This window comes from Bufo gargarizans, chromosome 7 (genome assembly GCF_014858855.1).
Source record: "Bufo gargarizans isolate SCDJY-AF-19 chromosome 7, ASM1485885v1, whole genome shotgun sequence".
In the NCBI taxonomy this organism is placed as follows: Eukaryota; Metazoa; Chordata; class Amphibia; order Anura; family Bufonidae; genus Bufo; species Bufo gargarizans.
Genome location: NC_058086.1, coordinates 77,047,638 through 77,072,167, shown reverse-complemented (window position 1 = coordinate 77,072,167; position 24,530 = coordinate 77,047,638). Strand labels below are relative to the sequence as shown.

The following is a 24,530-nucleotide window of genomic DNA, read 5'->3' as shown; positions in this document are numbered from 1 at the left end:
CTATGGCTCTTAGACTATGGAAACACTAAAACATCATTTTTTTGGTTTCAAAAATAAAATCATTGTGTAAAACCTACATAAATAAAAAATAAAGTATACATATTAGGTATTGCCGCGTCCGTATCGACCGGCTCTATATAAATATCACATGACCTAACCCCTCAGGTGACCACCGTAAAAAAAAAAAAAAAGTAAAAAAAAACAATTTTTCGCCATCTTACGTCACAAAAAGTATAATAGCAAGCGATCAAAAAGTCATATGCACCCCAAAATAGTGCCAATCAAACTGTCATCTCATCCCGCAAAAAATTAGACCCTACTCAAGATAATTGCCCAAAAACTGAAAAAACTATGGCTTTCAGACTATGGAGACACAAAAAAATTTTGGGTTTTAAAAATGTAGTTATTGTATAAAACTTACATAAATAAAAAAAAAATTGTATACATATTAGGTATCGCTGCGTCCGTGACAACCTGCTCTATAAAATTACCACGTGATCTAACCTGTCAGATGAATGTTGTAAATAACAAAAAAAAAACTGGCCAAAAAAGCTATTTCTTGTTACCTTGCCGCACAAAAAGTGTAATATAGAGCAACCAAAAATCATATGTACCCTGAACTAGTACCAACAATACTGCCACCCTATTCCGTACTTTCTAAAATGGGGTCACTTTTTTGGAGTTTCTACTCTAGGGGTGCATCAGGGGGGCTTCAAATGGGACATTGTGTCAAAAAAACAGTCCAGCAAAATCTGCCTTCCAAAAACCGTATGGCATTCCTTTCCTTCTGCGCCCTGTCGTGTGCCCGTACAGCGGTTTACAACCACATATGGAGGTGTTTCTGTAAACTACAGAATCAGGGCCATAAATAATGAGTTTTGTTTGGCTGTTAACCCTTGCTTTGTAACTGGAAAAAAAATATTAAAATGGAAAATCTGCCCAAAAAGTGAAATTTTGAAATTGTATCTCTATTTTCCATTAAATCTTGTGCAACACCTAAAGGGTTAACAAAGTTTGTAAAATCAGTTTTGAATACCTTGAGGGGTGTAGTTTCTTAGATGGGGTCACTTTTATGGAGTTTCTACTCTAGGGGTGCATCAGGGGGCTTCAAATGGGACATGGTGTCAAAAAAACTGTCCAGCAAAATCTGGCTTCCAAAAACCATACGGCGTACCTATCACTCTACGCCCCGCTGTGTGGCCGTACAGTAGTTTACGGCCACATATGGGGTGTTTCTGTAAACAGCAGAGTCAGGGCAATAAAGATACAGTCTTGTTTGGCTGTTAACCCTTGCTTTGTTAGTGGAAAAAATGGGTTAAAATGGAAAATTAGGCAAACAAATGAAATTCTCAAATTTCATCCCCATTTGCCAATAACTCTTGTGCAACACCTAAAGGGTTAACGGAGTTTGTAAAATCAGTTTTGAATACCTTGAGGGGTGTAGTTTATAGAATGGGGTCATTTTTGGGCGGTTTCTATTATGTAAGCCTCGCAAAGTGACTTCAGAGCTGTAGTGGTCCCTAAAAATTGGGTTTTTGTAAATTTATGAAAAATTTCAAGATTTGCTTCTAAACTTCTAAGCCTTGTAACATCCCCAAAAAATAAAATATCATTCCCAAAATAATTCAAACATGAAGTAGACATATGGGGAATGTTAAGTCATCACAATTTTGGGGGGTATTACTATGTATTACAGAAGTAGAGAAACTGAAACTTTGAAATTTGCTAATTTTTCCAAATTTGGTATTTTATTATGCAAAAAAAATAATTTTTTTGACTTTATTTTACCAGTGTCATGAAGTACAATATGTGACGAAAAAACAATCTCAGAATGGCCTGTATAAGTAAAAGCGTTTTAAAGTTATCAGCACTTAAAGTGACACTGGTCAGATTTGCAAAAAATGGCCTGGTCCTTAAGGTGAAAATGAGCCTGGTCCTTAAGGGGTTAAGGGGATGTCCCCAAGAGGCTCAAAACGGAGCCTTGGTTAGAGCGGACAGGACCAGGTTAAGGTCCCAAGGGGCCGATTTAGATTTAACTATAGGACATAGTCTAGTGGACCCCTTAATGAACCTTTTGACCCAAGGATGAGTGGCCAATCTAAAATCAAATAGGACACTGAGTGCCGAGACCTGGACCCTGAGAGTGCTAGGCTTAAGCTTTTTGTTAAGGCCTTCCTGTTAAAAAAAAATAATAAAGATAAAATAAATAAATTAAAATTAACGTAATGTTGGGTGAGCTCAAATCTAGGCCTGGCCCTGCAAACCGGAGGAAGGTCTTCCATACCCCGAGATAGATCTCGGAGGTGACTTTTTTCCTACTAGCTAGAAGAGTCCCAATAACTTGTTCCGATAGGCCCCTAGACCTGAAGAATGTCCTCTCAAAATCCAGGCCGTCAGATGGAGGTTCTTGACTTCCGGGTGATGTAGAGGGCCCTGATATAATAGATCCTGTCTTTCCGGAAGTATCCAGGGGTCAGCTATTGATAGCCTCCTCAACCAAGCAAACCAGACTCTTCTTGGCCAAAACTGTGCTATTAGTATTACTGTTGCTTGCTCCCCCCTAATCTTCTTGATCACTCTGGGCAATAGGCTGATGGAGGGAAAGCATAGACTAGGCCCTTCCCCCATGGCTGTGAGAGAGCATCTGTGCCCATCGACTGATCCTCCCTGCTCAGAGAAAAGAACCTTTCGCACTTCCTGTTCTCCACCGAGGCAAAAAGATCTATCTTGGGACATCCCCATAGGGCCTTTATTTGATTAAATACTTCCTGGTTTAGACACCAATTTGCTTGACTGAATCTGTGTCTGCCGAGAAAGTCCACCTGGTGATTAGTTGACACAGACTGCAACCTGATACACACACACACCTTATTGTATTTGCACTCAGACTGTCTAGTGATGAGCTGATCATAAAGAGGACCTTTCATCAGTTTTTACATAGGCTAATTATGGTATAACCTTGTAGGGCGACCCCCACTGATGCATAGATGTTTTTTTATTTCAAAAGTCTTGTACCCCCTTGCTTGTTTATATAGGCCACCACCGAGGCGTTGTCGGATAAGATCCTGACATGTCGTTGAGGCAAAGATGGGAGACTTTCCCTTAACGAGCACAGGACTGCCCTTAATTCCCTGGCATTTTGGGACTGAGCGCTCTGGGTTCTTGACCAAGGGCCTTGGAAAAAAAAAACTAAAACTGAATGGGCCCCCCATCCCCAAGGGCTTGCGTCGGTGGTCATTATTAAGGGGTCGTGCTTCAACTACTCTACTCACTGACTGAGGCTCTGAATATTTAGCCACCAGGCTAGGGACCGGGTTACTGACCCCGGGACTACGATCTTGCGATCCAGGGACAGCAACCTCCCGTCCCATTTGGACAAAATGTGCCACTGAAGTATTCTGGACCTGAATTGGGCCCACCTCACAGCAGGAATACAAGCCGTCATCAGACCCAGAATAGACATTGCTTTTCTTAAGGAAACTTCCGTGGTTTTGCTGAAAGACCTGATTTTCTGCTGAATAACTTTCTTCTTGGCTGCCGGAAGATGAGATTTCTGTGTCTGAGAATCTAATAGAATGCCTAGAAAAACGCATTTGGAGGTTGGAATCAGGGAGGATTTGTCCCAATTTACTAACCAGCCCAGGCTCATCAGGATCTCCAGGACCTTCTGTATCTGAGATCTCAATAGTTCTGGGGACTGCCCTACCAAGAGAAGGTCACCCAGGTATGAAATTATAATGACGTCCGACCTTATTTCTGCCATTACCTCCGCCATTAGCTTTGTGAAGAGCCTCGGCGCCTGCGATACCCCGAAGGGAAGTGCTCTGAACTGCAAATGGACGATTGCTTCTCCCATCCCCACTGCTACCCTCAGGTATTTCTGAGACAATGGATGAATAGGCACATGATAGTAGGCATCTTTTATATCTATTGAGGCCATGACGCAGATGGGGAACAGATGGATTCCATCCTGAATTTCTGGTAGGACAGATATTGGTTGAGATCTTTCAAATTTATTATCCGTCTGGTTCGTTGGGCTTAGGAACGTTGGGCTTAGGAACCAGAAATAGGGTTGAATAAAAACCTTCCCCTTGTTCGATTTTTGGAACTGGAACAAGGACTTCCTTTTCTCAGGAGGCTGTTTATTTCCTCCAAAAGCGCCGCCTGTTTTGGAGAATTTTGGTTTAGGGAAGTCATTTTGAATGTCCTGGTCTGGGTTTAAACAGCACACTTTTTGATTTATCGGATCTCCATTCCCTTTTTTTCTTCTGATCCCCGAAACTTTTCCTTCTCTCATTATTCCGAAATGGTTTCCCTTGCCTAGGAAAGGACGGTGCTGGAAATCCTTTTTTCTTATCGGAAGCCTTATCTAGAATATCGTCTAGGGCCGACCCAAACAAAAAATTTCCCTGGCAAGGGAGGGCACAAAGTTTAGACTTCAAAGCCACATTGCCCTTCCACCCCTTCAACCATAAGGACCTTCTAGCTGAGTTGGACAGTGCAGCCGCTCTAGCGGAAAGCCTCAACGCATCAGCGGAGGCATCTGAGATAAAGTCCACTGCACTGGACATGGTTGGTATAGCCTCCAGAAGCTGATCCCTAGGGGTCTTGTTCTCTATATGAGACTCCAGTTCCTCCAGCCAGACCTTTAATGACCTCGCTACCGAAGTAGTCGCTATATTTGGCTTAAAGGCAGAAGTGGATACCTCCCAATTTGTCCTTAAGTAAGCTGGAGCCATTTTGTCCATGGGATCTTTAAGGGATCCTAAATCTTCAAACGGGAGAGCTGATTTTTTTTATTTACCTTCGCTACAGGGGCGTCTACTCTCGGAACCTCCTGCCAGGCTGACATTTCCTGTGGCCGTGCTGGTTTCAGAAGGCTGCTCCTGCTTTTCAACGCGCGGTTGTCCTTCCCCTTCATCCTGCATGATGCTCTGCACAAGGGGGCAAATGGAGGGAAGATCTGGTCGTCCGGCGGTATTGCCTGCTGCTGTAACCCTCCATGCTGGCTGGCCTGCGTTTCCTTTTTAAATGGGACGCGCAACTCTATGTTCGCTCCTCCCCTTCCGGCCGGTGGAACGCACAAGTCACTTTCGGCGCGCCGCGCACGCTACGACTCGGCCTGCCTTTATGAGAGGAGAAGAATTACCTCCCCCCCTCACGCCACAGCTTCGCCGGCTAGGCAGGGGTCCGAGGCAGCTACAGGCATCCCCCCATGGCTGAAAAGGAAGAAAAACGCCGGGCTTCTCAGCAGCTCCTAGTGGAGACTAACGCCGACAGGTACCTCCACTAGGTCTCTCAATTTAACCCTAGAGGTCCTGCAGCCCAAGGATAGACCTGGAAAGAAATCCTCCTGTCCCTGGACAGGAAACGGGAAAGAACCGAGTGGTGGAAGGCAATAGACCAATTTAAGGATCTGGGAAGTTCCCGTTTCCTGTCCGGAAGGGGGAGGATCTCTCACAGGTGCTGTCATGGCGGGTAATGGAAATGTTACTTATACCTGTTCTGTATATTTCCTTCATAGGACCAGAATTGTCCAGTAGCGGATGGTGACTTCCGCAAAGCACACTTTACGGTCCCGATATACTTCACGCTAAGCATCCAAAAGGGTGAAGTCAAGACCACCCGGTTCTCCATCTACTAACGGATGGTATTATATCCCAACCTCATCCTTGGATACAGACCACTGTGCTAGTATCTGATTTCAGTCATTTTCGCTCATTTTGGTCTAATGTGGACGCCTATGTGATTACCTTGAGTCTACCTAGCTCCATGGTCATCCGCCTCTGATGTCCCGGAACTGCGTAGCTTGGTTGATTTCCTGTATTGGGTCATGTTTGTGACATTACTGTTCAGACCTTATTCATGATGTTATATTTTGTATTTCTGTGGATACATATAACTTTAATAGATAGCCGCTTAAATAACTAGATGCGCATGCATCACATCGGGACAACCCCCTGCTTTGCGCTCTATAATTGCCTCCTATCTAGCGCTCTCGCTAGGCACTGTGCCAGCAGCTCCGCCCCCTCTACAGCCTCATTCTGCCCATCTTCATAACATGGAGTGCGATCCTGTGACCACATCACATGGCACACCAATCCCTTCCACCCGCTTGAAACGCATCCCACTTCCGGTTACGGCTCCGATAACCGGAAGTGACGTATCAGCACACTAGCCAGCAATCAGCAGGCGCCCTGCGTCCCAGACCTCATTCTGGAGATTGGGTCCGCCCATCGCCTAAGTCAGATGACCCTGATCTACCTACCACATGCCGCTAGGGCATATTTAAAGATGGCACGTTACATATCTAACCAAGCGCCAGCTGTACACACATTGTGGTCCTCAGAGTGGTGAGTTACCTGCTACCTATGCTCAAATGTACCTTAGTCTGGCTTGCTATTTAGTATAGGTCTTCCTCCCTACACCTCGAGATGCTCCTCCCGAATCCTGGGATACCTTTGCCTCAGAGACTTAACTATGCACCCCTAGGAGTTTTTTTTTTTCTTATATACTTTTCTTCATGTTGTTTCAGCCCCTTGGTGGGTGGCGTGGTACTTGAGGCCGGCCTGTGACAGCTCTCTCTGCCGCAGGTACGCCTTGACTACCCCGTCAGCCCCACCTAAACCCCCCACCCCCCCCACCCCTCAGTTTTTTATCCTATGGCTTTTTACACAACAGATGTTCCTGTGTGTTAGTGCATTCTGGGGCCATCTAATACCCAATTTTTCTGGCCGCGGCCTGCACCACGCACAGATTTAGCACTTGCATACCCACATTGAGCACAGTTGCTCCTAGTGCTACTGAACATGATTTAGCTCTTTGGACCATTTGTTTATACTTGCTGACGTTTCGCCTCACCGGTTGCATATTATGAAATATGTGACTAACATTAATTATTGCATGAACCTTCCAAATAATCAGGTCTTATTTTTTAGTTGTATAATCATGTATTTATGCATCTATACTATCATGCATTATTGATTTTTGATTGATGGCCGCCATATGAATTTTCTTTCTGTACACTATGTCTTGTCAGCCTGATGAAGGGCGATTATTAAGCCTGAAACGTTGCAACTGACAAACCACCTACCCTGGCTGAAATAACATGAAATAAAATCAATAATTATCACCACTTAAGGAGTGCTGTCTAAATATTTGTGACACTTACAGATCTTGAGGTGGAGCTACAGAACACAACCCGGACGTGCACCCACCCTTGCCATTTTATGAAAAGAGAACTGTGGCCTATTTACTTGAAAATACCATAGGTGCACGGGTGACTGGGTCCTTAGGGTTCTCTCCAGAACTCTCCATGCTGGAAATATCCCTATAGCCCTGGATCTGGAAGACCCCAGCAAAGATCACAGGGAAGACTGGCTGGATACTGGCTTTATCCTTAGAGACTGCCCACAAACGGCAGGCAGAAGTTGTGTGCTGCTCTGGACACTCTGCGCTCCTTACTTTTCAAACTTGCAGCCTCTTCCCTCAGCTCCGCCCCTTCCTGCGTCCTGGATCTTCACTTCCTTGTTGTTTCTTCTGTCCTGCGCTCGCTGCCCGCGCCACACATGTCCTCAGGATGGCCTCCTATTCAGGTACAGAGCGGGGAGGGTTGAAGGGAGGGCTTCTGCACCCGGTATTTCAGCCGTCCGTCTCCCTCCACGGTGTGTGGAGCGGGGGTCACCCAGCACACACCTTCTCCAGCCAGCCTGCAATGTCAAAAAAGGGAGAAACTACTCCCCACCAAAAATAACAAAACACCTGTAGGTTGTCCTCCTAGGACAGGAAACCACTGAGTAGGGGCGTCTGAAGATTTATACCTGTAGGTTTCCTGTCCTGGGAGGTGGAGCCCTCTCTCCTGGTGCTGTCATAGGACGAAGGGATAAAAGATGTTCCGTATGGCATCCGTTTTTTTTTGCGGATCCATTGTAATTATGCCTATCCTTGTCTGCAAACTAAAAAAATAAAAACAAACAGGACATGCACTTTTTTTTGCGGGGCAATGGAACGGACATACTGATGCAGACAGCACACGTGTTTTTTGCAAACCCATTTAAATGAATGGGTCCACATCCCATCAGCAAAAATATGGACACGGAAACAAAATACGTTCGTGTGCATGTAGCCTAAGCCTGATCAAGCTCCTGCCTCCAGCAGGAGGACCCTGTCTGGCTTAGATACCATGGCAAGCCGGATGCCTATGTAAGGCGTCAGGTTGCCTTGGTAACCATCGGGATGCTGCTACGGTGGCGCAACAGCCCGATCAGGGTAGGAGCTCCCCTGAGTAACCCTTCAAGCCATCGGGACGCTGCCACACTATGCTTTTCCCTACTGCAGAGTCTACCAAAAAAATAAATAAAATATTGATATATATATTTTTTTTATATAGAGCTCCCCCCCCCCCCCCTTGTTTTTTTGAAACAATGGAAACCTATGGTGATGGATGTCAACGTATGGCATTCATCTGATGCATCAGTTTAACTTACAAGTTATGTGTATACAATAAACGTTGAACCAAAAGGCCACATGCACACAACATGCATTATGCGCAAGTTTTCCCTGAGGGGAAGGGGAGTGGGTTTAGCAAAAACACACACACACACACACACGTACTCAGTTCTTCATTTTAGATGCCACGACCGACCTGTTAACCCTTTAGCTCCCTCCCCAGTGTGGTTGTACTGCCAGACTCTGAAGAGCAGAGCTGCCTCCCAATGGGATAGGGAGATATATATATTTATATTTTTTTTTTTACCTCTCACTAGGAAACATTTTTTATTTTTTAAGTCATTGGTATAATTTGTATTAGGGCTGCACGATAAATCGAAAAAATAATCGAATCGCGATAATCGGCAAATGCGATATGGCCGACCCGAAAATGCCGCAATTATATATAAAGGGGCCCCGCGCACATAACTGTCTTTGCGTGTAAAGAATTTTACTAGTGTGTGAAACAATCTCTCTCCTATTGATAACAGGTCCGGCCTCTGTACTCACTGTCACTATGAATGCACTGCAGCGAACGGCAGGGAGCGGGCCGGCCGGCGCGTGACTGACAACACTTAGTAACGCTCCTGCTTCCTGAAGTGGGAGGAGCGTTACTAAGTGACGTCAGTCACGCGCCGGCCGGCCAGCTCGCTGCAGTGCATTGCATTCATAGTGACAGTGAGTACAGAGGCCGGACCTGTTATCAATAGGAGAGAGATTGTTTCACACACACTAGTAAAATACTTTACACGCAAAGACAGTTATGTGCGCAGTTTGGGACACATAGGGCCATGAGGGGGACCAGCATAAGATGCTATATGTCTTATGCTGGCCCCCCCTCATGGCCCTATGTGTCATAGCACACATCCCCTACAACGCAGCGCCCTCCACAGATCCCCTACAACGCAGCGCCCTCCACAGATCCCCTACAACGCAGCGCCCTCCACAGATCCCCTACAACGCAGCGCCCTCCACAGATCCCCTACAACGCAGCGCCCTCCACAGATCCCCTACAACGCAGCGCCCTCCACAGATCCCCTACAACGCAGCGCCCTCCACAGATCCCCTACAACGCAGCGCCCTCCACAACACAGCGCCATCCACAGATCCCCCATAACTATGTCATACCCAGCCGCGTCAGCGGCTCATATGGGAAAATTCAAGCAAATAGACCTCTAGCACAATTCCCTTAAAATATTACATCGCATATCGTTATCACAATTTTTAGGGCCCTAATCGCAATCGCACAAAATTCCCATATCGTGCAGCCCTAATTTGTATATCAATGCATTACAGCCTATCACTGTAATGGTCCATTCAGGTGACCGCAAGGCTCCGTGCCCATATTGTGGCCCTTGGACTTCCAGGTACGTGCCTCTGCATCGCAAAAGATAGAACGTGTCCTATCTTTTGCTGTATCTTGCGGATAACTGACCCATTCAAGTCAATAGGTCTGCATCCGCAAATGGGTTGCACACAGCTGATGTCTGTGCACCGCAGGCAGCAATCTGCATTCCACGGCACGGAGCACTTACGTTTGTCTGAATGAACCCTAAGAGCCTAATAGACTGCCTATCACTGTGTATGTATATTAAACTATGCTGCATACAGTCATGGCAGGCCTCTGAGACTTTGTTAGGCCTCTGGCAGCCATGGCAATGCATCGGTGGCCCTCAATTGTCTTCACAGGGGACTGATAGTGATAGGGAAGTCTCTGTGTAACTGCCTAGATCAGTGATGGCAAACCTTTTATAGACCAAGTGCCCAAATTGTACCCCAAAACCCACATATTTATTGCGAAGTGCCAGCACAGCAATTTAATCTGAATACTACAGTCCACTATAGTATATATATCTTCCATGTACTCTATCATTTAGCTATATTAGCCTACCTGCATTCAGTGCCCTGCTTGTGCCTTTCATAGCGCGCCTTGTGCTGATAAATGGCAGGAAAAGTCTAAGGCATATTGGTACAGCATAAGGCTACTTTCACACTGGCGTTTCGGGGTCCGCTTGTGAAATCCATTTCAGGGCTCTCACAAGCGGCTGAAAACAGATCAATTCAGCCCCAATGCATTTGGAACGGATAAGGACAGTTTGGCTGCGTTTGGTCTCCGTTGTGTTTTTTAGACGGTCATTAAAACGCAGCTTGCAGCATTTTGGTGACAGTCTGACTATACGGAGCCAAACGGACAATGTAAGTCAATGGGGATGGATCCGTTTTTCCCTGACACAATATGGTGCATTTGAAAACTGATCCGTCCCCCATTGACTTTCAATGTTTAAGTCAAGACGGATCCGTTTTGACTTAGACTTTTTTTTTATGAATAAGTCAAACGGATCCGTTATTAACGGATACAAGCGTTTGCATTATTGGTGCGGATCCGTCTGTGCAGATACAAGACAGATCCGCACCAAACGCGAGTGTGAAAGTAGCTTTAGCCTTTTTCAAGGCCGTGGGTGCCCACAGAGAGGGCTCTGGGTGCCACCTCTGGCCTAGATGCTGTGGTTGCTATGACTGTATTATCTAGGGAGTTAAACGGCCAAGATCAGAGTTACCTTAGATCCGGCTGTTACAATAGGAGCCTGACCTTAAGAGTACATTCACACAACCATGATGCCATCGTGCCTGTGTTGCAAACTGCGTGTCAGCAAAACATGGGCACTGACTGTGTGCACTCCACATCGCGGTACAGACGCATTGCCTATAATAGGGCCGTCATCCACAAGAAGCAGTGAGAACTAGGACATGTTCTATCTTTTGCAGCTCAGAGGCATGGACCCCGTGGAATGGCTTCCGTGTGTTTCTGTGGGATTCCAGATTCGTGCCTCTGCACTGCAAAATATAGGACAAGTCCGATCTCCCGGATCTCATACTCATTTAGGACAACAGGTCCGCACTGTGATGGGGAGTGCACTTGATGGACTCCATTAAAAAGGGCAGTTTTGTATAAAATTTTCTGTAAACATGGTCATGTGGTGCTGGTCAGCAGATTGGGCCAATATGCACCACATGCAGATGTGTTGGGTCCAAAATTGAGAACCTCCTCCTTTCATACAATACCCTTCTGGGTGCAGCTGCCATAGCACAATATGTGCATGCACAAGAGCGGCACTATGTAAGGGCTTGTTCACACGACTGTTGGTGTCCCGTGCTGTGAACTGCAAATTGCAGTCTACAATGCACAGGCACCTTCCGTGGGGATCGCAGACCCATTCCGCGATCCCTCCGTTCCGCAAAAAGATAGAACATGTTCTATCTTTTTGTGGTGTGGAGGAACTGAACGGAACCCCAGAAAGCACTCTGTAGTGCTTCCGTAGTGTTCCGTTCTGAATCACGAATGCGGACCCATTGAAATGGGTCCGCATTCGTGATGCGGCATGATAACAGAACGGTGCCCGTGTATTGCAGATCCGCAATATGGGAATGGGACACCAACGGTCGTGTGAAGGTGGGAGGATGACACAAGGCTCTCCAGGGCAGGCACAGAACTACTTCTATATAATTTGGAGAGGACACATCACTGCCCTTCCAGTTCACAGAACCTGGGGAGTAAACGAGAAACAAGCCATAAACGCGGGGCAGTGCGGGAAACCTTCCTGAGGAAGGGGTTTTACAGCTTTCCCTGAATAACTTTTGGAAAGCTGCCAGAATCAGGCACATGACCTCTGCTGGAAGGAGCCAGAAATCGCGCTCTGGAAATGAAACCGCATACGTCTGAATTGTACATAGCTCTCACACAGTTTGGCAAATAACGAGCCTTTACCTATACCTACCCAGTTACCGTCTCTGCCTTCCTCAGAACGGACCACTACAAAGTCAGCTTTGTCTGCGCTTCTTAAACATGGTGACTGTACCTGAAGCGTGTGATTCCTGGAATTTATAGAATCTTCGCCAAACTTCTATCCCGTTTGGAAATGGTTTTATAACCACAAGCAGCTTACAGGAAAACCTTTCCACACAAAGCCTCGTTGCGAAATCTCACGGGTCTTTCTCCATATTATAATCAGCATGATGCAATCATTTGAGTGACAGGTCGACTAACCAATCAGAGTCCGACGTCTATGTCATCTAGTTTCAGCATGTACAGCTGTTTACACGCGCTGCTAGATCGCCACTAGCATGTCCGCAAAATACTTTTTCCATACCTCTGAATGCTTTTATTTAGTCCGAAAAACGATTTTACATATATGCAAATGGTTCTATAGAAAGGAGCCCAAGGGGCTGTTACCAAGGAGGGACGGGAAGAAGCAGTCACATGCTTTCATGACGTCATGCCCTCAAAGAAGCCAATACATTCTAAGCTTTACCACCACCATCTTGCCTATGCTGTGCGCCAGCTTCCGACCCACGTGACCTATGACTGTCACTTGATATTGTGACGTCAGCAGGTCCATACCGCGCATGGAGTTTAGACGCTATCTTGTGTCCGTTTAGGAAGCGAGTGTGACAGCTCTCAAGGTGAGTGGCCAAGATTAGCCTTTTACATTGATTTGCCCGCGTATATAAAATAGGCACAGAGTCATTTGTGGCTAGAAGACGAATCGTTAAACAAACGCATCTGTCAGAAGTGTAGAAAAGAAAACCAAAAGTGAAGGCCACTGATTCCCACGTGCCATGCCCCTTTCTCACCAGCGTTTCTATTTTGCGGTATTGAGATCCGTCATAGGGTCTCAATACCGGAAAAAAAGCTTCCGTTTTGTCCCCATTCATTGTCAATGGGGACAAAACTTAACTGAATAGAACGGAATGCACCAAAATGCTTTCCGTTCTCATACCGGAGGGCAAACCGCAGCATGCTGCCATTTGCTTTCCGTCCTGGGATGTGGAGCAAAAACGGATCCGACACGACCCCCAATGCATGTCGACAAGGACGGATCTGTTTTCTCTGACACAATAGAAAATGGATCCGTCCTCCATTGACTTTCAATGTAGTACATGACGGATCCGTCTTGGGTATGTTAAAGATAATAAAACCGGATCCGTTTGTAACAGATACAGATGGTTGTATCAGTAACGGAAGCGTTTTTGCTGAACCCTGCCGGATCCAGCAAAAACGCTAGTGTGAAAGTAGCCTTAGGTTGTGTGTGAACGTATATACAGGTCCTTCTAAAAAAATTAGCATATTGTAATAAAGTTCATTATTTTCTGTAATGTACTGAAAAACATTAGACTTTCATATATTTTAGATTCATTACACACAACTGAAGTAGTTCAAGCCTTTTTTTGTTTTAATATTGATGATTTTGGCATACAGCTCATGAAAAACCAAATTTCCTATCTAAAAAAATTAGCATATTTCATCCGACCAATAAAAGAAAAGTGTTTTTAATACAAAAAAAAGTCAACCTTCAGATAATTATGTTCAGTTATGCACTCAATACTTGGTCGGGAATCCTTTTGCAGAAATGACTGCTTCAATGCGGCGTGGCATGGAGGCAATCAGCCTGTGGCACTGCTGAGGTGTTATGGAGGCCCAGGATGCTTCGATAGCGGCCTTAAGCTCATCCAGAGTGTTGGGTCTTGCGTCTCTCAACTTTCTCTTCCCAATATCCCACAGATTCTCTATGGGGTTCAGGTCAGGAGAGTTGGCAGGCCAATTGAGCACAGTAATACCATGGTCAGTAAACCATTTACCAGTGGTTTTGGCACTGTGAGCAGGTGCCAGGTCGTGCTGAAAAATGAAATCTTCATCTCCATAAAGCTTTTCATCAGATGGAAGCATGAAGTGCTCCAAAATCTCCTGATAGCTAGCTGCATTGACCCTGCCCTTGATAAAACACAGTGGACCAACACTAGCAGCTAACATGGCACCCCAGACCATCACTGACTGTGGGTACTTGACACTGGACTTCAGGCATTTTGGCATTTCCCTCTCCCCAGTCTTCCTCCAGACTCTGGCACCTTGATTTCCGAATGACATGCAACAGTCCAGTGCTGCTTCTCTGTAGCCCAGGTCAGGCGCTTCTGCCGCTGTTTCTGGTTCAAAAGTGGCTTGACCTGGGGAATGCGGCACCTGTAGCCCATTTCCTGCACACGCCTGTACACGGTGGCTCTGGATGTTTCTCCTCCAGACTCAGTCCACTGCTTCCGCAGGTCCCCCAAGGTCTGGAATCGGTCCTTCTCCACAATCTTCCTCAGGGTCCGGTCACCTCTTCTCGTTGTGCAGCGTTTTCTGCCACACTTTTTCCTTTCCACAGACTTCCCACTGAGGTGCCTTGATGCAGCACTCTGGGAACAGCCTATTCGTTCAGAAATTTCTTTCTGTGTCTTACCCTCTTGCTTGAGGGCGTCAATGATGGCCTTCTGGTCGGCAGTCTTACCCATGATTGCGGTTTTGAGTAATGAAAAAGGGTGGGAGTTTTTAAAAGCCTCAGGAATCTTTTACAGGTGTTTAGAGTTAATTAGTTGATTCAGATGATTAGGTTAATAGCTCGTTTAGAGAACCTTTTCATGATATGCTATTTTTTTGAGATAGGAATTTGGGGTTTTCATGAGCTGTATGCCAAAATCATCAATATTAAAACAATAAAAGGCTTGAACTACTTCAGTTGTGTGTAATGAATCTAAAATATATGAAAGTCTAATGTTTATCAGTACATTACAGAAAATAATGAACTTTATCACAATATGCTAATTTTTTGAGAAGGACCTGTACATAGTTATCAATGCGACTCCTTTATAAAGCTTGTAGGGCACTTTATTTTTTTCCCTGTAGACTATGGTTACTTTCTCACTTTGGCTGCGTTTGATCTCCATTGCATTTTTAAGACTGTCACTAAAACGCAGCTTGCATTGTTTTAGGCCTTATTCGCACAGTCAGTGTTTGGTCAGTGATTTCCATCAGTGATTTTGAGCCAAAACCAAGTGCGGGTCCAAAACACAGAACAGGTGCAGGTCTTTCCCTTCTACCTTATGTCTGTGTAGGATCCACTCCTGGTTTTGGCTCACAATCACTGATGGAAATCACTGACCAAACACTGACTGTGTGAATAAAGCCTTAGTGTCCGCCTGACGATGCAGAGCCAAACAGATCCGTTTTTCACTGACACAATAGGGTGCAATTGAATACGGATCCATTCCCCATTGACTTTCAATGTAAGTCAAGACTGATCTGTTTTGACTTAGGCCCCATGCACACGGCCGTTGTTCACGGCCGTGTGCGGGCCGTGGAACCGCGGCCTGGATCCCTTCCTGTGAGCTGGAGCGCACGGCGTCACTGGTTGCTAGGACGCCGTGCGCCCCCTGCTGCCGGCACAGTACAGTAATACACTGGTATAGATCGTACCAGTGTATTACTGTTCTGTGCCGGCAGCAGGGAGCGCACGGCGTCATAGCAACCAGTGACGCCGTGCGCTCCTGCTCTCAGGAAGGGATCCAGGCCGCGGTTCCACGGCCCGCACACGGCCGTGAACAACGGCCGTGTGCATGGGGCCTTAGACTTTTTTTTTTTTTTTTATGAATAATCCAAACTGATCCGTTATTAACGGATACAAGAGTTTGCATTCTCTGTGCAGATACAAGACAGATCCACACCAAACACGAGTGTTAAAGTAACCCAAGTGTTTATTATTATTATTATTATTTTTTTATGGCGCAGTATTTTTGTTGTGGTACAGTTTTGAGAAATAACCTGCATCATGTGAATTATAGGAAATGTTTACACATTATCTATATAAATCAGGGCTGGACAAACTACAAAAGCCTTGGTGATTACTAAGAAATAAGGCTGCTGTATGCAGCTACCTCGCAGCAGATGATGCGCTGTGGAGGGGAGTACGTGTTTATTTTTTATTTTATTTTTTGTGTGTTTCTTTTAGAATTGTGAATGTGACTATAGTAGGAGTTGTGACTGTTGAGTTTTTTATGTATAAATATTACTTTTATAGTTATATCTGAGCTGTGTGCAGGACTTTTTTTGCACAGGACAATCTGTAGTTTGTATTGAGAAGCAATGAAAAAAATGGCAAATTAGCCGTTTTAACCCTTTTTTCGTTACGCCATTCGTATTGGGAAAATATTTTTATATTTTAATTGGACAGGCGGTTTCAGTCGCAGTGATGCCCATGATGTTTATATACATTTTATTTATTTATGCCTTTGGCCATGCTTCCCGCACTACAGCCCTCTGAAATGTAGCCAGGTAATCACCCTGTGCTGTCATCTTTTGCAAAAAATTACCCACTTGGATAGTTGTCTGCGCTTTTCCTGGCTGTATCACTGGAAGACTTGCCACACGCTGCACCACTTCCGGCAAGACTTGGTGGTCTTTATTCGTGCCTCTATCAGGGTGGTTAGCTGTGCAGACAGTAAGTGGTTTGCTTCTTGCTAGGTTGCATTTGTGCGCTGTTGTTTCCTGGTTGCCTCCTGCTGGGCTGCTGCAGACTGTATCAAGGCCTTTACCGCGTCATCCGTTTTCAGACTTTTAGGCTAGGTCTACACGACGACATTTGTCGCGCTACAAAAAGTCGCGCGACAGATAGGGCGCAACAGTTGTCGCGCGACATTTTGTTGCATCAATGTCGCGCGACAATTTTTATAATGGCAGTCTATGGTGTCGCACTGCAACATGCGACATGTTGCGACTGCGATGCGACAGTCGCAGAAAAATCCATCTTGAATGGATTTTTTGCGACTGTCGCGTCGCAGTCGCAGCATGTCGCATGTTGCAGTGCGACACCATAGACTGCCATTATAAAAATTGTCGCGCGACATTGGTGCAGCAAAATGTCGCGCGACAAATGTCGTCGTGTAGACCTAGCCTTAGGCTGGGTTCACACGGGCGTGACGGATTGGCTCAGGATGCTTTCAGGGTGTGTTCAGTGAAACTCGCACTATTTTGCAAGCAAGTTCAGTTAGTTTTGTCTGCAATTGCGTTTAGTTGTTCAGTTTTTTCCGCGCGGCTGCAATGCGTTTTTCACGCGCGTGATAAAGAACTGAAGGTTTACAAACAACATCTCTAAGCAACCATCAGTGAAAAACGCATTGCATCCGCAAGCATCCCCATTCATTTCTATGGGGCCTGTCCTGCGTTACAAACGCAGAATATAGAGCATGCTGCGATTTTAAAGCATTGCAGAAGTGAGAAAAAAAAAAACTCTCATGTGCACAGCCCCATTGAAATAAATGGTGCCGGATTCAGTGCGGGTGCAATACGTTCACCCACCGCATTGCACCCGCGCGAACTCGGCCTTAACGTGTTGCCCATATTCTCCACCACTTGTGAGGGGTTATACTTGGGATCGCCTTTGCTGGGGTCAAAGGACACTTGTCTGTTCCATCCAATTCAGATCACCAGGGTATAAGTTTTAAGCTGACTTGTAGCCAGGTTTATTAACCTGTTGCGGACACGTGACGTTCTGGTACGGCAGGATGTCCCAGTACTTAAGGACACATGACGTACCGGTTTTTGATTGAAACACCTTTATTACAATCAGTCGTCATACATACATACATACTTTAGTACTGTGACGCAGCACAGGCCACGAATCGGTACATAATAAATTACACGTATTCGTCTTTGCGAGCATGGCATTGTTATGTAAAGTACAGGCTGACCTACACTATACATCGCAATGAATGCTACACTAACATACCTATTCAATCACAAAACCTCCCAACAAAGCATTTAGACAGTGATGACGGAAGAGGAAGTGGGGAGGAGGGGGTAGGGCGGTGGAATCACATGCCCGAAGCTTTATTGAGAGGACAAATACAAACGGGGGGAGAGGGGTTTAGTTCTCTTCTTCTTCGTCGACGTCCAAGATGTTGTAGTCCCGCAACAGACTATGGATAAGTCTGCAGCAGTCCAGGACGGACTTGTTCTCCCTCCTGAGGATGAGCCGGTTCCTAGCAAACCAAATAGCGTCCTTAAAACAGTTCATAAGGCGCCAGGCCTCCTGGATGGCTCCAACAGTATGAATCCCAGGAAATAGTCCATACAGCACCGAAGTGCATTGCAGGCTGTTCCTGGGCACAGAGTCTTTGAGTTCATGTTCCAGGGCGTCCAACAGGTGCTGTGCAAAGGGGCACTCCCAAAACAGGTGATAAGATGTTTCCTCCACGAAAGGGCACCTGGGGCAGTACCTGGTTTTGCACAGATTGCGGGCATGCATGAATGACCGGATAGGCAGGCCGCCCTGAATGGCCATCCATGACAAGTCCTTATGCCCGTTGGTCAACCTGTTGACACATTAGTCCAAACTGTCTCTACGGTGTCGTCCTGGATCCCTGGAATTGACTCAACCATGTCCTTTGCTCTGATGAGTTTGTGGATAGTTTTTGGCTTCCACAAGTCGGGTTTGAGGCCCTCCAGCTGGTGTTCCCTCACAAACCTGACGACGTCCCCGTAGAACCAGGGAGCGTGCCAGTTGTAAGGGATGGAGCTGTCCCACTTGTCCCAGCCCAGTCCCCTCCAGAGGGGCAGGAGGAAAAAGCGAGACATAGCCTTGCCCGCATTGCCGTTAGCAGTTCTCAGAGTCCGACGAACGCTGTCACAAACAAAGGCGATCCGCAGTAGAGTGGGCAGGTCCGGTATGCCCTTTCCGCCCTTGCGGGGCTCTTTGTACATGATGGCTCGTTTCACTCTGTCCATCTTAGATCCCCAGATGAAGCGAAACACTGTCCTGGTGATGGCCCTGGAAACGGTGGCAAGAGGGGGCCATGCCTGTGCGGTGTATTGTAGCACGGGCAGAACTTCATTACGCAGGACGAGTGCTTTCCCTTCGATCGTGAGGTGTCTAAGGCTCCACAGTCCAATTCTTTGATTCATCTTGGCCAAGCGTTCTTCCCAAGACTTGAGGGCTGCGCCTTCCTTCCCGAACCAGACTCCCAGAATTTTGATGAAGCCTGATTTGGTGGTAAATGGGAAGGGGGCAGAAGAGGCCAGTTGCCAGTCCCCGAAGAGCATGGCTTCTGACTTGCTGCAGTTGACTTTGGCCCCTGAAGCTTGTCCGAACTCCTCGCAGGTCTGGACGAGTGCAGTCACCGAACGCCGATCAGCGCAAAAGACGGTCACGTCGTCCATGTACAGCGAGCACTTGACCTCGTAGTGTCCAGGTCCTGGTGCAGTGATCCCTCTGATCTCCCCATTCTGCCGGATAGCCTCCGCGAAGGATTCTATAACACAAACAAAAAGGAGAGGTGAAAGAGGGCAGCCTTGCCTGACCCCAGAGAGGACAGGGAAGGGGTCAGTGTTCCAACCGTTCACCAACACCGTGCTGCAAATATCAAGGTACATTAGGTCAACAAACGAGCAGAACCTCCTGTCTAGACTTGCCCATAAACTCGTGAGAGACCCGGTCGAATGCCTTCTGCTGGTCCAGGCGGACCAGGGCGGCATGAACACGGAGATCCTGGATGTAGTGCACCGTGTCTCTCACAAGAGCAAGGCTGTCTGCGATCCTGCGGCCTGGGATGCCGCAGGTCTGGTCCGGGTGGACGATTCCGCCGATGACGACCTTCAGCCGGTTGGCCAGTACCTTGGCGAGGATCTTGTAGTCCACGTTCAGGAGACCTGTGAAGGTTCTCATTTATCCAGGTGTTCCTCAGGGAGTAGAGGTCGCTGTAGTAGTCTGTAACGACTCCCATTACTTCCTCCTTCCCCGAACGCATGTTGCCGTCTTTGAACAGATAAACACGTTCAGGAGAGAGATGGGACGCCAGTTTTTCAGGTCACATCTCTCCCCCTTCCGCTTATACAGGATCGTGATCATTCCTTCCCTCAAGGATGGGGGCATTGTACCCTCCACCACCATCTCCTCATAGAGTTCCAACAGGTCCGGACAGATCAGGTCCCCCAGCGCTACATAGAGCTCCGCTGGGAGGCCGTCACTGCCCGGAGTCCTGCCGGACCTAAAGGATCTAGCGGCAGAGAGCACCTCCCCCACCGTCAGAGGGTCATCCATGGCCTCCGCACCTGCCGGATCAAGATGGTTAGTGATACCTGACAGGAATTTATCGGCGGCTTTCTGGTCGGTGTTCCTCAGGGAGTAGAGGTCGCTGTAGTAGTCTGTGACGACTCACATTACTTCCTCCTTCCCCGAACGCATGTTGCCGTCTTTGTCTCGAAGTTCGTTCAGGGGCGTGTGGCCGGCGTGGAGTTTCCTGAAAAAGAACGAGTTACACTTCTCATCCTTATCCAGGTTTTCTACTTTGGAACGGAATACAATTAGCTTGGATTCCTCCTCAAAGTGCCTTTTCAAGCTCTTTTTGGCCCCCTCCAGCTCCTCTCTAACGCTCCAGCCGCACCGGTGAAGGTCTTGCAGGGACCGCAGCTCACGCTGCAGCGCTCTGAAGGCCCTCTTCTTCTCACACGCTTGGCCTGAAAGAAACAACGAAACTGGACTTTAACATACTCCCACCAGTCACTAGTCTGTTTGAACAAGCATTTGACATTCCGCCAGGCTATGTAGACCTCCCTAAGTTCCGCAAGCACATCCTCGTGATTCAGCAGGGCACAGTTAAGTTTCCAGGACCCGCGGCCCGGGGGGAACCCGGTGCCTAGGGTGCACTGGACCTGAATGGCCCTGTGATCGGAGAAGAAGCAAGGGACCATAGAGTGCCTACACTGCCTGACTTCCCGAGAGGTAAACACAAAGTCGATCCGAGAGCGAAGTGAGCCATTGGGTCGGCTCCACATGTAATTAATGGAGCCTTTCCCCATGGATCCCACAACGTCCTGCAGACGCGCCTCGGTCACCATCTCAATGAGCAGCTTGGAAGTGACATCCAGCTTGCTTGACGTCCCGGAGCTGCGTCCGTCCTCCTCGATCGGGCAGTTGAAATCCCCGGCCATCACTACGGTCCTAGTGGTGGCGAGTTGCAGTCGGAGGGCCTGGAACAGCTCCAGTCGCTCACCCTTGTCAGGGGGGCGTACACGTTGATGAGCCTAACCGGCTCTCCCGCCTAGGAGCCGTCTACGACAAGTAGTCTGCCGCAGACGAGCTCCTGGACGGAGTCAAGTGTGAATGCGTTTCCCCTGAGGGGGATGGCAACCCCGGGCGACTTACAGTCGCCACCACCGGACCAGTAGGAGGGGCCATGGGACCACTCCCTGGCCAGATGGTTGTGTGACCTAGAGGGGGGCAAAGAACACTCCTGTAACATAAACATGTCGGCAACCTGTGCAGTAAGAAAGGTTAGTACCGTCTGACGTCTGAACCTGTCCCTGATGCTCCTAACATTGATGGTAAAAAGGTTAAAATTCGCCATCATGTGAGAGAAAGAAAGAGGTTAGCGGAAACGATACATCTTAGTTACCACTCCGGTCGTCCAGGCGGTTTCTTGTCCGCTGTCTGGGGGTTGCCCCTGCAACAGCGCAAAGTTGGCTACGATCTCCTCTAGGGTTATCTGTAGCCGTATTGGGTTGGCGGTTGCTCCGTTGGCCACTATTTCCTCCACCTCGGTCTCATCGAGGCTAACGGGGGGGTGGAGGGTTTGCTCTTGGGGGTCCTCGTTGGTGGCCACCGGTTCTTCCGTCTGCTGCTCTGTTTCCTCTTTGTCGGGTGAGGCCCCGTCCTCTACCTCGACCATCTTCTTTTTGGAGTGGTCAGCGATGGGGCTGTCCCTCTCCTTCCTCTTCCCTTTCCTGACCTCTGGGGAGACGAGAGGGGGAAAATCCTCCAAAGAGAGGGCTGCAGCAGCTGGAGGAGGGATTAGTGCTGCTGCAGTGGTGACAATGGGGCGGGTTGGGCTTGGGGCGGTGGGGGGTGCCACTGAGGTAATGGGCAGTTGGATAAGGGAATCCTCAGTGGTGGTGACGATGGGGCGGGAGCGTGGCCTAGGGCAGGTGTCTGCTTACCCTCCTTCTGTTTGGACTCCTTCACTTTCGGTCTTGTTGCTGCCAGAGGTGCGGCTGCGATAGGTTTCCCGCTAGCCGGTGCTCCAGCTGCGACTGCTGCCCAGGTGCGTTCTCTTTGTGGGCAGTCTTTGTAGATGTGTGAAGCCAGTCCGCACAGGTTGCATGCCGTCTTCTTAGGGCAGTGCCGGGTTTTGTGCCCTGCCACACGACAGATCCAGCAGGCCGCTTCCTTGCAGTCACTCAGCCTATACCCCTTCTTGCCACATTTCCTGCAGGTCTGCGGCATGTCGGTGTAATAGATGAGCGCTTGGGGGTTGCCTAGCGAGAAGGTCGGGGGCAGGTGTTGCACTCCATCCGGGTCTGTGGGGTCCCTGTTCAGACGGACGATGACTGACCACTTGCCGGTCCAGAAGCTGTTTCCGTCAAGGATGTGGGTGGGGTCCCTCATCACGGTGCAGAAACGCTTCAGGTAGGTCACGATATCCTTGCCTGGGATGTGTGGGTTCCGTCCACTTCCTTTAGTTTCAGGACGACCGTCTGCCTCATCCAGGGCTCCAGGGGAGGGGAGCCGGGGTCGGGCTTCTGGCCTTCCTGTTGCTTCGGAGGGGCGGTCACCACCGGGTCTGCAGCCGATGAAGTGGAGGCTGAAGGGTCCTGGAGGGCTTCTGCCGTGGCCTTTCTTCCTTCTGCGGTCTTCTTAGTCTTCTTCTTGGGCGGCTTGGCGGTTGAGGCCATGGCTTCTTCCTTCTTCCTGCCTTCGTCTCCCAGGAACATCTTCTTGCTGGGCGGAGCTTCTTCCGGGGGGAGGGCGGAGCTTCTCCCGGGGGCGGAGCTTCTCCCGGGGGGCGGAGCTTCTTCCGGGGGGGGGGGGGGCTTCGCCGAGCCTCTTTTCCTCGCCGGGGTTCCTCGAGGCCGGAGTCTTCAGTCCTCGTCGTCGGGGTTCCTCGTCGAGTCTTCGCAAAGTCTTCTCCTGAATCGCAGTCGGAGAAGTTCTTCCAGGCGTCATATTCGGGCTGTCGAGATCCAAGTAAGTACTGTCTAACGTCGTACACCAAGACTATTAAGCCACAGGCCAAGAGGAGGTCGGAGACCAGAGCACTCTTGTTCCATGGGGAATAGCCCTACACCCAATAGCAGCAGTGAGCCGAAGCTGAATTAAATCAACGATGCTCAAAGGCAGAGTGCAGGGGGTACCCACAAGGACCTGAGTGGCAAGAAAAGGCAGACTGATAAGAACAGATACTACACTTGATCTTAGCCAAAAGGCCGAGAAGCGATAACCGGTACGTCATGTATAGTTCTGATAATCATTGAGCAGGCACTCGGGGACAATGCGCATGGGGGGGTTTGCGTCTTTTATACAGGTTGCTGCCGCGGTGCCATCGGGTCCCCGTGCAGCTGTAAGGGAGACCTGATGGCATGGAAGCCTTCCTTAGGCATCGATGCTGCTTTCAGGTGACGAGCCTGTGAGATCCAGCCCCCTGGATCTCACAGGCCAGAAGCTGTATGAGTAAGGCTACTTTCACACTAGCGTTCGGGCGGATCCGTTCTGAACGGATCCGCTCATAATAATGCAGACGGAGGCTCCGTTCAGAACGGATCCGTCTGCATTATTTTTAGCATAGAACAGCTAAGTGTGAAAATAGCCTCGTACGGATCCGTCCAGACTTTCAATGTAAAGTCAATGGGGGACGGATCCGCTTGAAGATTGAGCCACATTGTGGCATCTTCAAACGGATCCGTCCCCATTGACTTAATTGAAAGTCTGGACGGATCCGCACGGCCAGGCGGACACCCGAACGCTGCAAGCAGCGTTCAGCTGTCCGCCTGTCCGTGCGGAAGCGAGCGGAGCGGAGGCTGAACGCCGCCAGACTGATGCAGTCTGAGCGGATCCGCCTCCATTCAGACTGCATCAGGGCTGGACGGAGGCGTTCGGGTCCGCTCGTGAGCTCCTTCAAACGGAGCTCACGAGCGGACCAGCGAACGCTAGTGTGAAAGCAGCCTAATACACACTGTATTACTCATACAGATAATGCATTCCAATACAGAAGTATTGGAATGCATTGTAAAGAGGATTAGACCCCCAAAAGTTGAAGTCCTAAAGTGGGACAAAAAATTAAGCGAAAAAAAATAAAGTTGAAAAAATAAAGTTTTCCCCCCAAAAAATTTAGTTTCAAGTAAAAATAAACCAAAAAATTTTGTTTTCCCCAAATAAAGTAAGAATAAAATAAAAAAAATAGGT

The 24,530-nt window shown here is 48.1% G+C and overlaps 2 protein-coding genes and 1 pseudogene across 6 annotated transcripts in view; 1 reads left to right on the top strand and 2 right to left on the bottom strand.

The window, feature by feature from the left end:
* Window positions 1–12,610, bottom strand: part of CEBPG (CCAAT enhancer binding protein gamma) — a 97,685-nt gene extending 85,075 nt beyond the window's left edge. For 2 of the 4 annotated variants that reach the window (XM_044302249.1, XM_044302247.1), the window contains exon 1: window positions 12,345–12,610. The gene's annotated coding sequence lies outside the window, so the exon portion shown is untranslated. Of the gene's footprint in view, window positions 1–12,263 lie in introns of all 4 variants that reach the window. The other 2 variants (XM_044302248.1, XM_044302250.1) reach the window with 2 other exon arrangements.
* A 191-nt stretch (window positions 12,611–12,801) lies between these two features.
* Window positions 12,802–24,530, top strand: part of TXN2 (thioredoxin 2) — a 172,079-nt gene continuing 160,350 nt past the window's right edge. The window contains exon 1 of one of the 2 annotated variants that reach the window (XM_044302246.1): window positions 12,802–12,948. The gene's annotated coding sequence lies outside the window, so the exon portion shown is untranslated. The remainder of the gene's footprint in view (window positions 12,949–24,530) is intronic. The other variant, XM_044302245.1, reaches the window with a different exon arrangement.
* On the bottom strand, window positions 23,366–23,566 carry LOC122944305 (annotated as a pseudogene).